At 45.3% G+C, this 16,969-nt stretch overlaps 1 protein-coding gene across 1 annotated transcript in view; it reads right to left on the reverse strand.

The window, feature by feature from the left end:
- Positions 1–16,969, reverse strand: part of LOC123990662 (transcription regulator protein BACH2-like) — a 118,188-nt gene that overhangs the window by 66,588 nt on the left and 34,631 nt on the right. The gene's annotated exons all lie outside the window — the stretch shown is intronic.

The raw sequence follows: 16,969 nt of genomic DNA on the forward strand, positions 1-16,969 counted from the left end.
CTGAAAGGTTATGGTTGAAGTAAGCACAGATGTGACACATACTGTGGTTAGTGTGGGTTAAGACACCTCTGTAGGTGACTCAAACTGAGAAGAGAAATCCACTGATTAGCATATGCACTCTTGTTGTACGTGAGAGTCTTGAGACACACTGGAAATATTCTGAGGGAGGAAACACTGACTGCATCTGTGGTGATGATCAGCGTGATTACAATAGTGCCATTTCAATCACTGCCATAGGTGGATGTTATGTTATGTCTGTGAGCAATGCACATGTTATGTATGTGAGCAATGCACATGTTATGTATGTGAGCAATGCACATGTTATGTCTGTGAGCAATGCACATGTTATGTCTGTGAGCAATGCACATGTTATGTCTGTGAGCAATGCACATGTTATGTATGTGAGCAATGCACATGTTATGTATGTGAGCAATACTCACCATTGCTCTTTGAGATAAGTACTGGTTGAAGTATTTTTTTGGTCGGTGGTTTTGTCTCCTACACCACATGTTGTTGTTACTTATTATGGACAAATATTGCTGCTATGTGACCAATGCTATCTAGTATCAATGGTGCTCAAATCTGAACCCTTAATCCAGACATATGTTACCCTTCATACCTTCTTCAATTATTTGTATTTGTATTTATTAGGGATCACCAAGGCAGCAGCTTCCCTTCCTGGAGTCCAAACACATTAAGGCACTTACATTACATATAAAACAAAGGAAAAAACAGTACATCATATAACATTATTACATCACTACATATCTACAATACAACATGTATAAAACCACCAAGGTTTGTTTACATGATCCACTGTTTACAGGGCTACCGGCCAAATGTTTACAGGGCCAATGGCCAATCTTACACTCATGGGCCTGAGAGATCAATATATATCTCTGGAGCTATTGATTTCTGCTTGATTAAAACACTGAATCTTAACAAGTCCTCCAGACCAGACCAAGGCGGGAGGGAGGGGTGGAGAGAGACGTGAGTGCAGCCAAGGTCTTGTGAGGGCCAACCATTATAGATTGTACCATTATAGAACTATATCTATTGCAGAAGAGGCAGGTTGAAAATGGTTGGTTGAAATGAGTACAATAGAGTTTCTATCAAAAGGATCCGTATCTACAGGCTATGTTGTTTTTCCTTTTTCATATTGATTCTGTTTGTAATGTAACTATTTTTTCTCAAAACGCCCTCGAAAACAAGATGTCCCATCTCAAGAGGTTCATCCAGCCCACAAATATCGAAATAAACGCAAATGAATAATGGTTTCTATACATTTCAGAGTATAGTGTGTTGTAGAGATACTGTGCAGATTAATAGAGCTCCACCAGATATGGTTAGTTATTCATTCCATGGCAGTGTGAAAGTATTTTATTACAGTCTGGCCTTTTCAATGACTCAATAGAACAGATGAGAGAGAAGTCCCATTCAGGTCTAGTGTAATTATAACTTCACAGACACACCGCCACTTTCAACTATTTCCATTTTTAAAGAACAGGAGCTCTGTCTGATTTTCATGCCAAAAAGTTGCAGAATCATGCAGAAAAAGCTGCAGAATCATGGCCTGGAGTATTTTCTATGTTGATTTGAATCTGAGGTATAATGACAACCTCATGCAACTAAAGCTATCCAACTTCCATTTTTTATAGGTGCTCTTTCTGGCCACACATTTCCTGTTGTAGGTCGACACAAAGAGGTGAATGAGGAGGACATTCCAAGTGTAGGGGAATTAATGTAACTCACATTCAAATGATTTATTTCATGCGTGATGAAACCAAGGCGATAGACAGTGGGTGTGAAGAAAAACCTAATGTTTATCACAGCTTAAAAATAAGCATTTTCCCCAGCAGTCAGTCAGTCAGAATGAAAGTCAGAGGGCCAGAAGGGTGTTTTATAGGGCAACCTTCCATGGCCATCCATCCCTTTGGATTCTTCAATTAAAAAGATACGACAATAGACTGGGCCTCAAAGTGAAGTCCCCCCTCACATATGTCGATGTCTTGCTGGAGTCTTACTCTGGCCCTGACACCTGACTGCTGTGTTTCCCAAACATCACTCTCTCCTTTTCAACTCACGTTTGAAGTCAAGAGCAGAGAAAATACAACATTGACTGATGTAGGAGGTCATGCAGTGTTCCTTCTGGATAGAGGGATCTCGGGGAGAAAAAGCGCACGCAGGCTGTTGCTATTTGCAGATGAGGGCCAGAGGCTGGCTGAAATGACACGTTGGACCAGGAGGAGGTCTGCTGACAGGAGAGACATTTACTTTTCCAGTGACAACCTGGGAGCACAGCTCTTGGAAGGTAATGATTGATGCGCTGTGTCTGACTAAGCATGATCCTAAGCGTTTTAGCTCTAGTCTGTGGGCTAGCCAGAGCACCCACGCACAGACTGGACATGCCTGCCTGGCCTCATCCCCTCTGACTGCGAGAAAGTCACTGTTCTAACTCACACATAAACAGTCCTTTTTTCGTCCCGCGGCGCGCCGCCACTTTCTGACTGAGGTCAACCTCTGGCGAACCACAAATGACTCCCTAAAACGCAGGCAGACAGGGCAGAGGAGAAACTACAGTTTGTTTGTTTATGGTTTAGGCTGCACACTAAGTCCCCCCTTATTTTTAGCAGTCTAATCTGTCAATGGATTTATAATGGCAGAGACTTCACAGATGAAAATACATGAATGAATCAAAAGAGTGATGTCAAAGTGTACCCACCAGGTTTTTTTTTGCCTGATCTCTCATTACTTAAAATACCCCAGGTTTAAAATGGTAGAGACTGTGAAATCTGAGTCCTGTACCACATTTTCAGGTTATTTAGATACCAGGTGGCTGGCACATTATCTAACATTAAAACATTTCTGGGACAACTACCATTGGTATGATGAATCATCAATGTGTGGCAGTGGAGGCTGCAGAGGGGAGAACGGCTCATAATAATGTCTGGAACAGAGCAAATGGAATGGAATCAAACACAGGGAAACTACATGTTTGATGTAGTTGATACCATTCCACTGATTCCGCTCCAGCCATTACCACGAGCCCGTCCTCCCCAATTAAGGTGCCACCAACCTCCTGTGGTGTGTGGAGACTGGGGATAGGCTTCCTACACATACAGTACAGTACACAGCCTGCTGCTAATCTGATGTCTCTGTATTGAAGTGTCTGATCAAAAGGACCACACACAGTCAGACATCGCTCGCTCCCTCTTCCATAGGCTTTTAATAGAAACAAACTGTTCTAATCCATTCTTCTCACACCATGAAACTAGGCCTCTGGGACTGAACGACTGGTCTCAGCCTCAGCCTCTAGCCTCCCTATTACGGTTCTTAAAGAGATGCACCGCTACTTTGGCGACTAAAAAATTATTTTTTAAGAGAGAGAGAGAGAGAGAACAAATTACATAATGCAAATGTGATGTAGTAAGCTATTTTCAGGGAACACTTTTGGCTTGTGAGTGCTACTTTCAGAACTACTGGCTAAAAAGTATTCAAAAGTACCAAAGAATCTCTTTAATATGAGTAGAAAGAAACACAGACCAGCCCACAATGGACAAAAATGCTCTTTAGTGCTGTAGCCTGCCCGCCTGCTAAGGAGTCAGCCTAATCCAATAAGAAACTGTCTCACAGCGTAATTCTCACACGGGAGGAAGCTACAGTACACACGCACAACCAGGAACGACAATTTGTAGTAAAAACACAAACAAATATGCAGTAGTGCTGAAACTGAATCTGTACCACAGCAGCAGATGTTTCTCTCCCAACAAACACACTAACTCTCTACCACTGTCCTCTTGAGCCTGCCTGGCACACTCCCAGACAATAGGACCATCAGATCTGATTTGCCTTGGATCTGGACTCTATCTAAACTCAACACGCCACACCCTGATAAGGGCCTGCTCTCTGTGATGAAGCGATATTAGCTATGTGATTGATTTGCTCTCTATTTGATGAATGGGTCACATTCCAGCCTGTGTCTGGTGGAAAACCCAGCAGGCAGCTTTACCATGTCCTGTGAGGGCTGGGGGAGAGGGGGAGAGAGAGAGAGAGAGAGAGAGAGAGAGAGAGAGAGAGAGAGAGAGAGAGAGAGAGAGAGAGAGAGAGAGAGAGAGAGAGAGAGAGAGGGAGGGAGGGAGGGAGGGAGGGCTGGGGGAGAGGGAGGGGAGAGGGAGAAGGGGAGAGGGAGAGGGAGAGGAGGGCTGAGGGAGAGGGAGAGGGAGAGAGAGAGAGGGCTGGGGGAGAGGGAGAGAGAGAGAGTGAGAGGGAGGGAGAAGGAGGGCTGGGGGAGAAGGAGAGGGAGGGAGAGAGAGAGAGTGAGAGTGAGAGGGAGGGAGGGGGAGGGGGAGGGAGAGAGAGCAGAGCAGATGAAGGAATGTCCATATCCAGGTGAGTGGAGCCTGGCCATAGAAAACTACAGGGAAGACCTCTGACTCACTGAGGGGAGGCTATAGCTGTGTCTAAAATTGCACCCTATTCCCTATCTAGTGTGTTATTTTTGACCTAAACCGGGTCAAAATTCATCAAAATTAGGGCATAGGGTGCATTCAGGGAACAAAACCTATGCCTCTCTTTGATCCCTCTATGCTCTCCCCAGTTCCATCCACATGGAACAGCCATCCCATAGACACATTTTCAATATCCTCGAAAGGCAAAATGCCAGCCAGGCATTGGCCAGTCCTGCAGTCTAGGCCTATGTGCTCAATAACATGCTACATGACTTGCAGCATACACATGTGTCCGGCCCGGCCTTGCCTATCAATCTCATTTAGTGTGAGGTCTGTGCATACAGTGCAGTACTGTGAGGGTCTTCATTGAGACCAGGCTAAAGCAACAAAAGTCAATTCTACATGTATGTGTTAGTCTCTCATTGTAAACATGTGCCAAAGTCAGTATATGAACGCTCTGCATGAACTCTCTGCAACCCAATACTGAGTCTGACTTTGAAATTGTTTGTCAAATGTACTTTTTCAGTAACACACGATGATTTAGACCAGGGGTTACCAACTCCAGGGTTTCCAGTAGTTTCCACAGCCACATAGTCAAAAATTGCTATATTGTAAAAATTCATGAAAACAAATAGTCTTTTTGGTCTTAATTTAAGAATAGGGTTAGGCATAGTCACATGAATTGACTCTGGAGAGACGAAGCAGGTACGGGGAGTCAAACATTGAATAAAGAACGAGACAGGAACAGCGTCAGCAAACTAATAAAACAGACAAAAAACAATTAATGCTGCAGCGGGGAACAGAGCAGGGGAACTGACAAATATAGGGGAGGTAATAAACAGATGATGAGTAAGTCCAGGTGAGTCCAATATTGCTGATGCGCGTAACGAGGGAAGGCAGGTGTGCGTAATAGATGGCAGGAGTACGTGATGCAGGGCAGCCTGGCGCCCTTAAGCACCAGGGGGGAAGAGCGGGAGCAGATGTGACAGGCATAAGGTTAGCATTGTGGTTAAGGTTATGGTTAGGTTGAAAATCACATCTTAAGAAGACCAATTGTAGAAATAGGCAGGGTTTATGACTTTGTGCTTGTGGTAACTAGTGACGACCCAACTCCACACATTTTTGTGTGGAATCCCAGACAAATTCTGTTTCAACTCATTGAGGGCGTGATGATAGGTTGACAAGTTTAATCAGGTGAGTTTGTCCGGGGCTACAACAAAAATGTGTACTGTTGGGGGTACTGGAGGACTGGAGTTAAGAAACACTGCTGTAGATGACTGAGGTTTGGGAAAAAGCACACTGTGAACTACTCATGACAATGAGGCAGTGTTGATGAATGACATGCCTGGACACGACTGGTATCAGATGGAACATAATAGAGGAGTTATCATGTCAAAGGGTGAGCCTGTGGATATGTCCCACATGGTACCCTATTCCCTATTTAGTGCACTATTTTCAACCAGAGCCGATGAATACGGTGCTATTTGGGAAGCAAAATAGTCTCTCCCTCTCCATGACCTTACTCCTCCACACCAAAAGACTTGCTTTTTACTGGGAGAGCTCATAAAAAACCAAGCCCAGACTCCACCTGTCAAGGCGTTGGCCAGCAGTGAGTCATGGCAGGATTGATCACTGCTTTCTCTGCAGAGTGAAGGTCATCTGAGGGAATGGCTGGCTGAAGTAAACCAGCCAGCTCCCCTGGTCCTGCTGAAGGAGGCAGACTCAGAACAGAACAGTACCTGAGTGCTGTTAGCCTAGATGACTAGTGTGTAATTGAGAAATGCATGGGGGAAATGTACTGTAGCATTCCATTATGATACCTTCAGTAATGCTCATCCCACTCCTTTCACATCTTGCCTGAGAGAATATAATAACGTTTTCCCATTGCTGTGTAGGTAAGGTGGGGAGAGGGGGAGTAATGGGGGTGGAGGTTTGGTGAGGTGGGGAGAGAGAGAGTAATGCGGGGTGGAGGTGAGGTGAGATGGGGAGAGAGAGGGAGTAATGAGGGGTGGAGGTGAGGTGAGGAGAGGAGAGAGAGGGAGTAATCGGGGTGGAGGTTTGGTGAGGTGGGGAGAGAGAGAGTAATGCGGGGTGGAGGTGAGGTGAGATGGGGAGAGAGAGGGAGTAATGAGGGGTGGAGGTGAGGTGAGGTGAGGAGAGGAGAGAGAGCGAGTAATGCGGGGTGGAGGTGAGGTGAGGTGGGGTGGGGAGAGAGAGAGAGAGTAATGAGGGGTGGAGGTGGGGTGAGATGGGGAGGGAAAAATGAGGGGTGGAGGTGAGGTGAGGTGAGGTGGGGAGAGAGAGAGTAATGAGGGGTGGAGGTGAGGTGAGATGGGGAGGGAGAAATGAGGGTTGGAGGTGAGGTGGGGTGGGAGAAATGAGGGGTGGAGGTGAGGTGGGGAGAAAGACGGAGGGAGTAATGAGGGGTGGAGGTGAGGTGAGGTGGGGAGAGAGACGGAGGGAGTAATGAGGGGTGGAGGTGAGGTGAGGTGGGGAGAGAGACGGAGGGAGTAATGAGGGGTGGAGGTGAGGTGAGGTGGGGAGAGAGACGGAGGGAGTAATGGAGGTGAGGGGTGGAGCAGAGGTGAGGTGGGGAGAGAGACGGAGGGAGTAATGAGGGGTGGAGGTGAGGTGAGGTGGGGAGAGAGACGGAGGGAGTAATGAGGGGTGGAGGTGAGGTGAGGTGGGGAGAGAGACGGAGGGAGTAATGAGGGGTGGAGGTGAGGTGAGGTGGGGAGAGAGACGGAGGGAGTAATGAGGGGTGGAGGTGAGGTGAGGTGGGGAGAGAGACGGAGGGAGTAATGAGGAGTGGAGGTGAGGTGAGGTGGGGAGAGAGACGGAGGGAGTAATGAGGGGTGGAGGTGAAGTGAGTGGGGAGAGAGACGGAGGGAGTAATGAGGGGTGGAGGTGAGATGAGGTGGGGAGAGAGAGGGAGTAATGAGGGGTGGAGGTGTGGTGAGTCACACACACATTTACATATAAGCAGATACACAAACACACACACACACGCACAAACACACGCACACTCACTTTCACTTCCACATTTTAACACGCAGGCAGGCAGGTAGACACACACACACAAACATGTGTGCCCCCCCCGCACACACACGGCAAGTATACTCTGAAGTCTAAAGCGTTTTTTTGCGCTCACCTCGAGTCATTATTTCAACGAGGAAGGCAGAAATGAGTCAGAGAACTTTCCCCTGGTCTAATAGTACATTCTCAGAATGCCATGACAGAATTTCAGGGGCTAGTTCGCTTTCATCATGTTGAATCCGTTATAGTAGAAAATGGCAAGAAATTGCTCCTTTTTCTTTCTGTTATTATTCGATGTATTAAGAATGAAATATTACAGCATATGCAATGATCTCATGACACAATCAGTCATACGAACAGCTTTCCATAACAACTACGCATCATAATAAACATTCACACAAAGCTTCAAATATATCATATGGTAACACACCGCCATCACAAAGTCTCAAAATGAGCTTTTTTCTCTTCTATATTTTATTCCACGCTACAAATTAATTGGCTTAGCAGATGAAAGAAAAGTGTATTAAGTTAAGTGGTACGTGCTGCATTGAGAAGGTTAGAGAATGTGCATCACATCAAAGCTTGGCCAATTAGATCGGGTCTCCCCTGCTCTAGGAGGGCGTGACTATGAAGGGTCCACTCTAATGGCTTCTTCAGACAGCTGCTCCTCTGAGACACAGAGAAACACACCCTTGGAAACACCTCTCCACCATCCCTGCTTCTTAAACAATTTATAGTCACAGTGCCCATGGTTCTATTGCAGAGCATGTCCTATAGAAGTCTGGAAGTCACACCTTTCATGTTGTTGTTGTAGTTTATATATATATATATATATATATATATATATATATATATATATGTATGTGTGTATTTTCTACATTGTAGAATAATAATGAAGACATCAAAACAATGAAATAACACATAAGGAATCATGCAGTAACCAAAAAAGTGTTGAAACAAATCCAAACATGTTTTATATTTGAGTTTCTTCAAAGTAGCCACCCTTTGCCTTGATGACAGCTTTGCACACTCTTGGCATTCCCTCAACCAGCTTCATGAGGTAGTTACCTGGAATGCATTTCAATTAACAGGTTTGCCTTGTTAAAAGGTCATTTGTGGAATTTCTTTCCTTCTTAATGCATTTGAGCCAATCAGTTATGTTGTGACAATGTATACTGAAGATAGCAATATTTATTAAAAGACCAACTCAATATTATGGCAAGAACAGCTCAAATAAGCAAAGAGAATCAACAGTCCGACTTGAAGGTCAGTCAATGCAGAACATTTCAAGAACTTTAAAAGTATTTTCAAGTGCCGTCGCAAAAACCATCAAGTGCTGTGATGAAACTGGCTCTCATGAGGACCGCCACAGGAAAGGAAGACCCAGAGTTACCTCTGCTGCAGAGGATAAGTTCATTAGAGTTAACAGCCTCAGAAATTGCAACCCATATAAATGCTTCACAGAGTTCAAGTAACAGACACATCTCAACATCAACTGTTCAGAGGAGACTACATAAATCAGGCCTTCATAGTCAAATTGCTTCAAAGAAACCGCTACTAAAGGACACCAATAAGAAGAAGAGACTTGCTTGGGTCAAGAAACACGAGCAATAGACATTAGACCGGTGGAAATCTGTCCTTTGGTCTGATAAGTCCAAATTTGAGATTTTTGGTTCCAACCTCTGTGTCTTTGTGAGTAGGTGAAAGGATGATCTCTGCATGTGTGGTTCCCACCGTGAAGCATGGAGGAGGAAGTGTGATGGTGTGGGGGTGCTGTGCTGGTGACACAGTTGGTGATTTATTTAGAATTCAAGGCACTCTTAACCAGCATGGCTACCACAGCATTCTACAGCGATACGCCATCTCATTTGGTTTGAGCTTAGTGGGACTATCATTTGTTTTTCAACAGGACAATGACCCAACACACCTCTAGGCTGTGTAAGGGCTATTTGACCAAGAAGGAGAGTGATGGAGTGCTGCATCAGATGACCTGGCCGCCACAATCACCTGACCTCAACCCAATTGAGATGGTTTGGGATGAGTTGGACCGCTGAGGGAAGGAAAAGCAGCCAACCAAGTGCTCAGCATATGTGGGAACTCCTTCAGGATTGTTGAAAAAGCATTCCAGGTGAAGCTGGTGGAGAGAATGCCAAGAGTGTGCAAAGCTGTCATCAAGGCAAAAGGGTGGCTACTTTGAAGAATATCAAATACAAAATATATTTTGATTTGTTTACCACTTTTTTGGTTACTACCTGATTCCATATGTGTTATTTTATAGTTTTGATGTCTTCAATATTATTCTACAATGTATAAAATAGTAAAAATAAAGAAAAACCCTCGAATGAATGGGTGTGTCCAAACTTTTGACCGGTACTGTATGTAAATATATATATATATATATATATATATATATATATATATATATATATATGTGTGTTTGTAATGTCTACACTATAGTATATATACAAAAGTATGTGGACACCCCTTCAATTTAGTGGATTCGGATATTTCAGCCACACCGGTTGCTGACAGGTGTATAAAATCGAGCACATGGCCTTACTGAAGAGCTCAGTGACTTTCAACGTGGCACTGTCAATAGGATTCCACCTACCCAACAAGTCAGTTTGTCAACTATAAGTGCTGTTATTCTGAAGTGGAAATGTCTACGTTCAACAACGGCTCAGCCAAAATGTGGTACAGAAGTTCACAGCATGAGCCCGCCGAGTGCTAAAGCATGTAATAATCATCTGTCATAAGTTCCAAATTGCCTCTGGAAGCAACGTCAGCACAATAACTGTTCATCGGGAGCTTCATGAAATGGGTATCCATGGCCGGGCAGCTGCACACAAGCCTAAGATCACCATGCGCAATGCCAAGTGTCAGCTGGAGTGGTGTAAAGCTCACCGCCATTGGACTCTGGAGGAGTGGAAACTCATTCTCTGGAGTGATGAATCACGCTTCACCATCTGGCCGTCCGAAGGACGAATCTGGGTTTGGCGGATGTCAGGAGAAAGCTACCTGCCCCAATGCATAGTGCCAACTGTAACGTTTGGTGGACGAGGAATAATGGTCTGGGGATGTTTTTCATGGTTCAGACTAGGCCCCTTAGTTCCAGTGAATAGAAATCTTAACGCTACAGCATACAATGACTTTCTAGATGATTCTGTGCTTCCAACTTTGTGGCAACAGTTTGGGGAAGGCCATTTCCTGTTTTCGCATGACAATGTCCACAAGCACAATGTGAGATCCATACAGAAATGGTTTGTCGAGATTGATGTGGAAGAACTTGACTGGCCTGCACAGAGCTCTGTCCTCAACCCCATCGAACACCTTTCTGATTAATTGGGACACTGACTGTGAGCCAGGCCTAATCGCCCAACATCAGTGCCCGACCTCCCTAATGTTCTTGTGGCTGAACATTCAGTCCCCGCAGCAACATTCCAACATCTAGTGGAAAGCCTTCCCAGAAGAGTGGAGGCTGTTATAGCAGCCAAGGTGGGACCAACATTAATGCCCATGATTTTGGAATAAGATGTTCGACGACCAGGTGTCTTTTGGTCATGTACTGTATGCATTGAACAGTAGGGGCTCCTCAGAGGAGGAATGGGAGGACCATCCTCCTCAGCGAATATCTTTTCTTTTTAATAGTGAAACATTAAAAAATATATCCTTTTAATAAAACTATACTAAATATATTAATGTAACCAAATAATTGATTAAAACACACTGTTTTCCAATGAAGGTCTACACAGAACTTTGTAGGGTAGCTCCATGGTGTAGATGGAGAACAGATAGCTTTTGTCCTCCTCTTGGTACATTGGCTACAATACAAAACCTAGGAGGTTCATGGTTCTCACCCCCTTCCAAAGACTTAAACAGTAATTATGACAACTTCTGGAGGATGTACTCCAACCTGTCAGAGCTCTTGCAGCATGAACTGACATGTTGTCTACACAATCAGAGGACCAGAGAATGACTCTAGTACTGAAAGTTACAGCTAGCTAGCACTGCAGTCGTTTACTTAAAGAGAGAGAAAGACAATAGTTTAACCGTTTTTAACAAATTAATTTTCTTCAAAAATTAAGGAGAAGCAAGAGAGAGGGAGATGACTATATATATATTTTTTTTCAGTTTCACTCACTTAGCTAGCAAATGCAGCTAGTTACTTTAGCCTACTCAAACAACTGGCTCAAACAGAGGGGTGCTATGTTAGCTAGCTGGCTATGACTATCTAACACGGGAACTCTTCCAAGTCAAGGTAAGCTTTTAGTTTGACTAATTTATTGCCACTAGAGCACACCGGTAAAACTGCATACTTTTGTATACCATGTAGTGTATCTACCTCAAATACCTCATACTTCTGCAAAGTGATCTGGTACTGGTACTCCCTGTGTATAACTCCACAGTGATCTGGTACTGGTATTCCCTGTGTATAGCTCCACAGCGATCTGGAACTGGTACTCCCTGTGTATAGCTCCACAGTGATTTGGTACTGGTACTCCCTGTGTATAACTCCACAGTGATCTGGTACTGGTACTCCCTGTGTATAGCTCCACAGCGATCTGGTACTGGTACTCCACAGTGATCTGGTACTACTCCCACAGCGATCTGTGTATAGCTCCACAGTGATCTGGTACTGGTACTCCCTGTGTATAGCTCCACAGTGATCTGGTACTGGTACTCCCTGTGTATAGCTCCACAGTGATCTGGTACTGGTACTCCCTGTGTATAGCTCCACAGTGATCTGATACTGGTACTCCCTGTGTATAGCTCCACAGTGATCTGGTACTGGTACTCCCTGTGTATAGCTCCACAGTGATCTGGTACTGGTACTCCCTGTGTATAGCTCCACAGTGATCTGGAACTGGTACTCCCTGTGTATAGCTCCACAGTGATCTGGTACTGGTACTCCCTGTGTGCAGCTCCATTCCTGTGTATTTTATTCCTCTTGTATTACGATTTTTAAACTCTGCATCGTAAGCAAACTTTTCACTGTAAAGTCCACACCCGTTGTATTCGGTGCATATGAAAAATATAATTTGATTTGATCACACACACACACACACACACACACACACACACACACACACACACACACACACACACACACACACACACACACACACACACACACACACACACACACACACACACACACACACACACACACACACACGTTAAACCCCCTATGCTCCTTTGAGACCCCTCTTTTCAAAGTCACTGAGATCTCTTCTTCTAGCCATGGTAGCCAAAATAAAGGGCAACTGCACATTTCTATTCATGACCCTAAGCATGATGGTATGTTAATTGCTTAATTAACTCAGGAACCACACTTGTGTGGAAGCAGCTGCTTTCAATATACAGTGTAATTTGTATCCCTCCTTTTCTCAAGTGTTTCCTTTATTTTGGCAGTTACCTTTACATCATGACAGAGCAGCAGACGTTCTTGGAATAATCCAGACTAAACACAAAGCACATTCTTGCAATATAACTCCAGCCAGATGTCTAGCTCTTTTTGAGGTGTCATATACAGGTAGCTATAGTATTTCATCTTTCATTTTTTTTCGTGACAGTGTTTGATATCTTGGTAAGATCAATATAGACCAGTGGTCACCAACCGGTCGATTGCGATTGACTGATCGATTTTCAAGGCATTCCTAGTCGATCACCAAACGTTTCTGTAGAAAAGCTAATGATAAAGGCTTACGTTTCTTCTTTTTTGTGTATGTTGCGCTTTGGCGATAGGTGCATTCGATTCAGAAGTCATGCACACTGGGTAGGCAAGTATTCCCATTTTGGCACATTTCATTTGTCTGAAAAAACCTGGAGATCTGTGGCTAAAAAAAGAGAAGAGCCTACAGCGATAGCTCAAATCCCCTTGCCTTCAACTTCCACGGCCACTGCAGTTTGATACTAGACTACGTGAGATTTCATAACTTTTAAAACCATATGACCAGAGAGAGACAGTCAAAGAATAAAGCAAAGAGCTGCCGTTTTTATGAGTGAGTTCATGTTGAAGTTTTTATTCAACACGATCACCACTGTTTTATTCAACACTATTACAAAACATAAGATGCACTTCTCCCTACTTCCACTTGCACTGCAATGAATGAGTCGCCAAGTGTATCGATAGTCATGCATTCTAATTATTATTAGCAGCTCCTCGTGTCTATTTTAATACTGAGGAATATTTAACTATCTCTGGTCAAAGGAACAACATGAGTTTGTGCATGAGGCAGATGCAGTGCGACTCGAGTTTCACCATCAGGTGGAAGACGGTGTCTCCTCTCTCTGGTCAGTCTCACCGGAGAAAAGGAAGGAGAGAGCAGGGACCATGAGAGGCTGACCCTCTGCTGCTCTCTCCCCCCCTCCGCTGAGACTGGGAACTCTGAAAAGATTATTGGGAACTCTGAAATCTCTGACTTACGACTTTAGTGAGTTCAAAAAATCGACATCGGCCTGGGAAAAATAGTTTTGAACGTTCATCCAACTCGGAATTCAAAGTCGGAAACTCTTTCTAGAGCTCCGATTTTCTGATTTGAAGATCACTGACGTCATGATTTTACCTTTTTAAAATTGTATTTTTTAGTTCTCAGTTATCTTGAAAGCACAATGACCATCAGATGCAGGTACCATCAGTCCAGTAAATTTTTAAAAAGCAAATCATTTCAATTTATGCTCAGCTGTGCTTCACAAGTGCTACACCAACGGATCTATTTTGTTATCAAAGCTTGAGTTTTCATATATAAAATGGTCTGAGAAGAACCAATTTGCTGTGATAATGTATTAAGCATACTGCACGAACTTCATTCCCATAGAACTGGTTTTATCAGGTTAATGTTACAATTTAAGTTAGTTTTTTTTTTTTTAATCGGAGAGGTAGATCTTGGCTTGCTTTTTGACTGTGAAAGTGATCTTGACTCAGAAAAAGCTTGGTGACCTCTGACATAGACTGATCATGATTCCAGTAAGTGGTGGTAATCTTCACCGATGAGATTATTCAGATACAGTCGATTCTGTAAAACTACCACTCATTTATTTGTGTCCTTTAATTCCCCCACAGAATATCTTCTTTCTCTAATAAAGATGACACAGATTTTCTGAGGCAACACAGCATGCCATTACCACACATACAATCCTCTAGTGAAAATGTGCATGTCTTTCCTCTGATGTCAGAGAAAGAGTATGATCACCTCAATATGCTCATCACCAGAACTGTGAAACCGTACCTGCAGTGAGGAATACTACATTTCCCCCAACACAACACAAACGCTTTATTTTTACGATTGAATAAAAGACTAAGCCACTAGAGGCATACGACACTCCATCAATGTCAACACCCCCCAACATCATTGTTTTACTTCATTTTACTAGCAATCGAATACATCTCACCAGTGTTTTTCTCTCCCTCTGTACTCCCTCTATGGCAGCCGGGGACAGGTAGGGCTACCGTCTGTGGATGAGGTCACTATGGATTCTCTTCAGGCCTTGTAACAATGCACAGTAGACTGCCAGGCCATCAATGACTAGCTTTCTCCCTGGGGAGCCACTGTTTACTCAGCACAGGGTGGAGGGGAGGAGGGAAGAGGGGGAGAGGGGGAGGGAGGGGGTAGGGACAGGCAGGCAGGCAACAATGGTGCTCCTGGGCCTGAGTGCCTAATATTGATGTCATACTACTCATCCCGCATTATCTCCTCTAATGATTAGGCTGATCTCAGCCTGCAGGTCCAGGCTATACCAGCCTGCAGGGCCAGGCTATACCAGCCTGCAGGGCCAGGCTATACCAGCCTGCAGGGCCAGGCTATCTCAGCCTGCAGGGCCAGGCTATACCAGCCTGCAGGGCCAGGCTATACCAGCCTGCAGGGCCAGGCTATACCAGCCTGCAGGGCCAGGCTATACCAGCCTGCAGGGCCAGGCTAGGCCAGGCTATACCAGCCTGCAGGGCCAGGCTATCAGGGGCCAGGCTATACCAGCCTGCAGGGCCAGGCTATCTCAGCCTGCAGGGCCAGGCTATACCAGCCTGCAGGGCCAGGCCTGCAGGGCCAGGCTATACCAGCCTGCAGGGCCAGGCTATCTCAGCCTGCAGGGCCAGGCTATACCAGCCTGCAGGGCCAGGCTATCTCAGCCTGCAGGGCCAGGCTATACCAGCCTGCAGGGCCAGGCTATCTCAGGGCCAGGCTATCTCAGCCTGCAGGGCCAGGCTATACCAGCCTGCAGGGCCAGGCTATGCAGGGCCAGGCTATACCAGCCTGCAGGGCCAGGCTATACCAGCCTGCAGGGCCAGGCTATCTCAGCCTGCAGGGCCAGGCTATCTCAGCCTGCAGGGCCAGGCTATACCAGCCTGCAGGGCCAGGCTATACCAGCCTGCAGGGCCAGGCTATACCAGCCTGCAGGGCCAGGCTATACCAGCCTGCAGGGCCAGGCTATCTCAGCCTGCAGGGCCAGGCTATACCAGCCTGCAGGGCCAGGCTATACCAGCCTGCAGGGCCAGGCTGCAGGGCCAGGCTATACCAGCCTGCAGGGCCAGGCTATACCAGCCTGCAGGGCCAGGCTATCTCAGCCTGCAGGGCCAGGCTATACCAGCCTGCAGGGCCAGGCTATACCAGCCTGCAGGGCCAGGCTATACCAGCCTGCAGGGCCAGGCTATAGGGCCTATACCAGCCTGCAGGGCCAGGCTGCCTGCAGGGCCAGGCTATACCAGCCTGCAGGGCCAGGCTATACCAGCCTGCAGGGCCAGGCTATACCAGCCTGCAGGGCCAGGCTATACCAGCCTGCAGGGCCAGGCTATACCAGCCTACATCTCCCTCATGTCTCTGTCTCCTTTCTCTCTCTCTCTGATTTTCTCTCTCCCACCCTGTCTCTCACACAGACAATGTGCGTACAGTTTTTTTCTGCCCGCATCTCTCTGTAATTCTGGGTGCACTTAAGCGAATCAGGTTTTCCTCACATAAGGATGTTTTATTAATAAATTGGATAGACTAAGGTGACTATGTGTCAGCATCACATACAAATGCCCTGCCTCAGGGACAACATGTTCCTCTAGACAGGTGCATTCAGCAAGGTGATTCAGATGTCTCCCTTTCACTATACAGTCAATGGAAATACAGTGAACCCGCACTTTAACCTCATAGTCATTGTATCATTTCACTGTATATCTGATCGATTCGAAACCTAAACTACCCACTAAAGAGTGAGGCAATGGCCTTACCTTTCAATAACACTTATATCTAAACTGCCAGATAATTATCCTTGAAGCCAACTTGTCAACTCTCTGAGTGATGTAATATATTAATAATAATAATATAAGCCATTTAGCAGACGCTTTAATCCAAATGTAGCTAAACATACAGTAGAGTAACTATTTAAGCTTGTGTTACACACCATGTAGCAAAACAATTACTCACAGACAAAGAAATCACCGTCCGCCAATTGCCCCATACAGTGTGTGGAAAGTGTGAATCACCAAACAGTCACTTTTAATAAAG

Source organism: Oncorhynchus gorbuscha, linkage group LG12 (genome assembly GCF_021184085.1).
Source record: "Oncorhynchus gorbuscha isolate QuinsamMale2020 ecotype Even-year linkage group LG12, OgorEven_v1.0, whole genome shotgun sequence".
Lineage (NCBI taxonomy): Eukaryota > Metazoa > Chordata > Actinopteri > Salmoniformes > Salmonidae > Oncorhynchus > Oncorhynchus gorbuscha.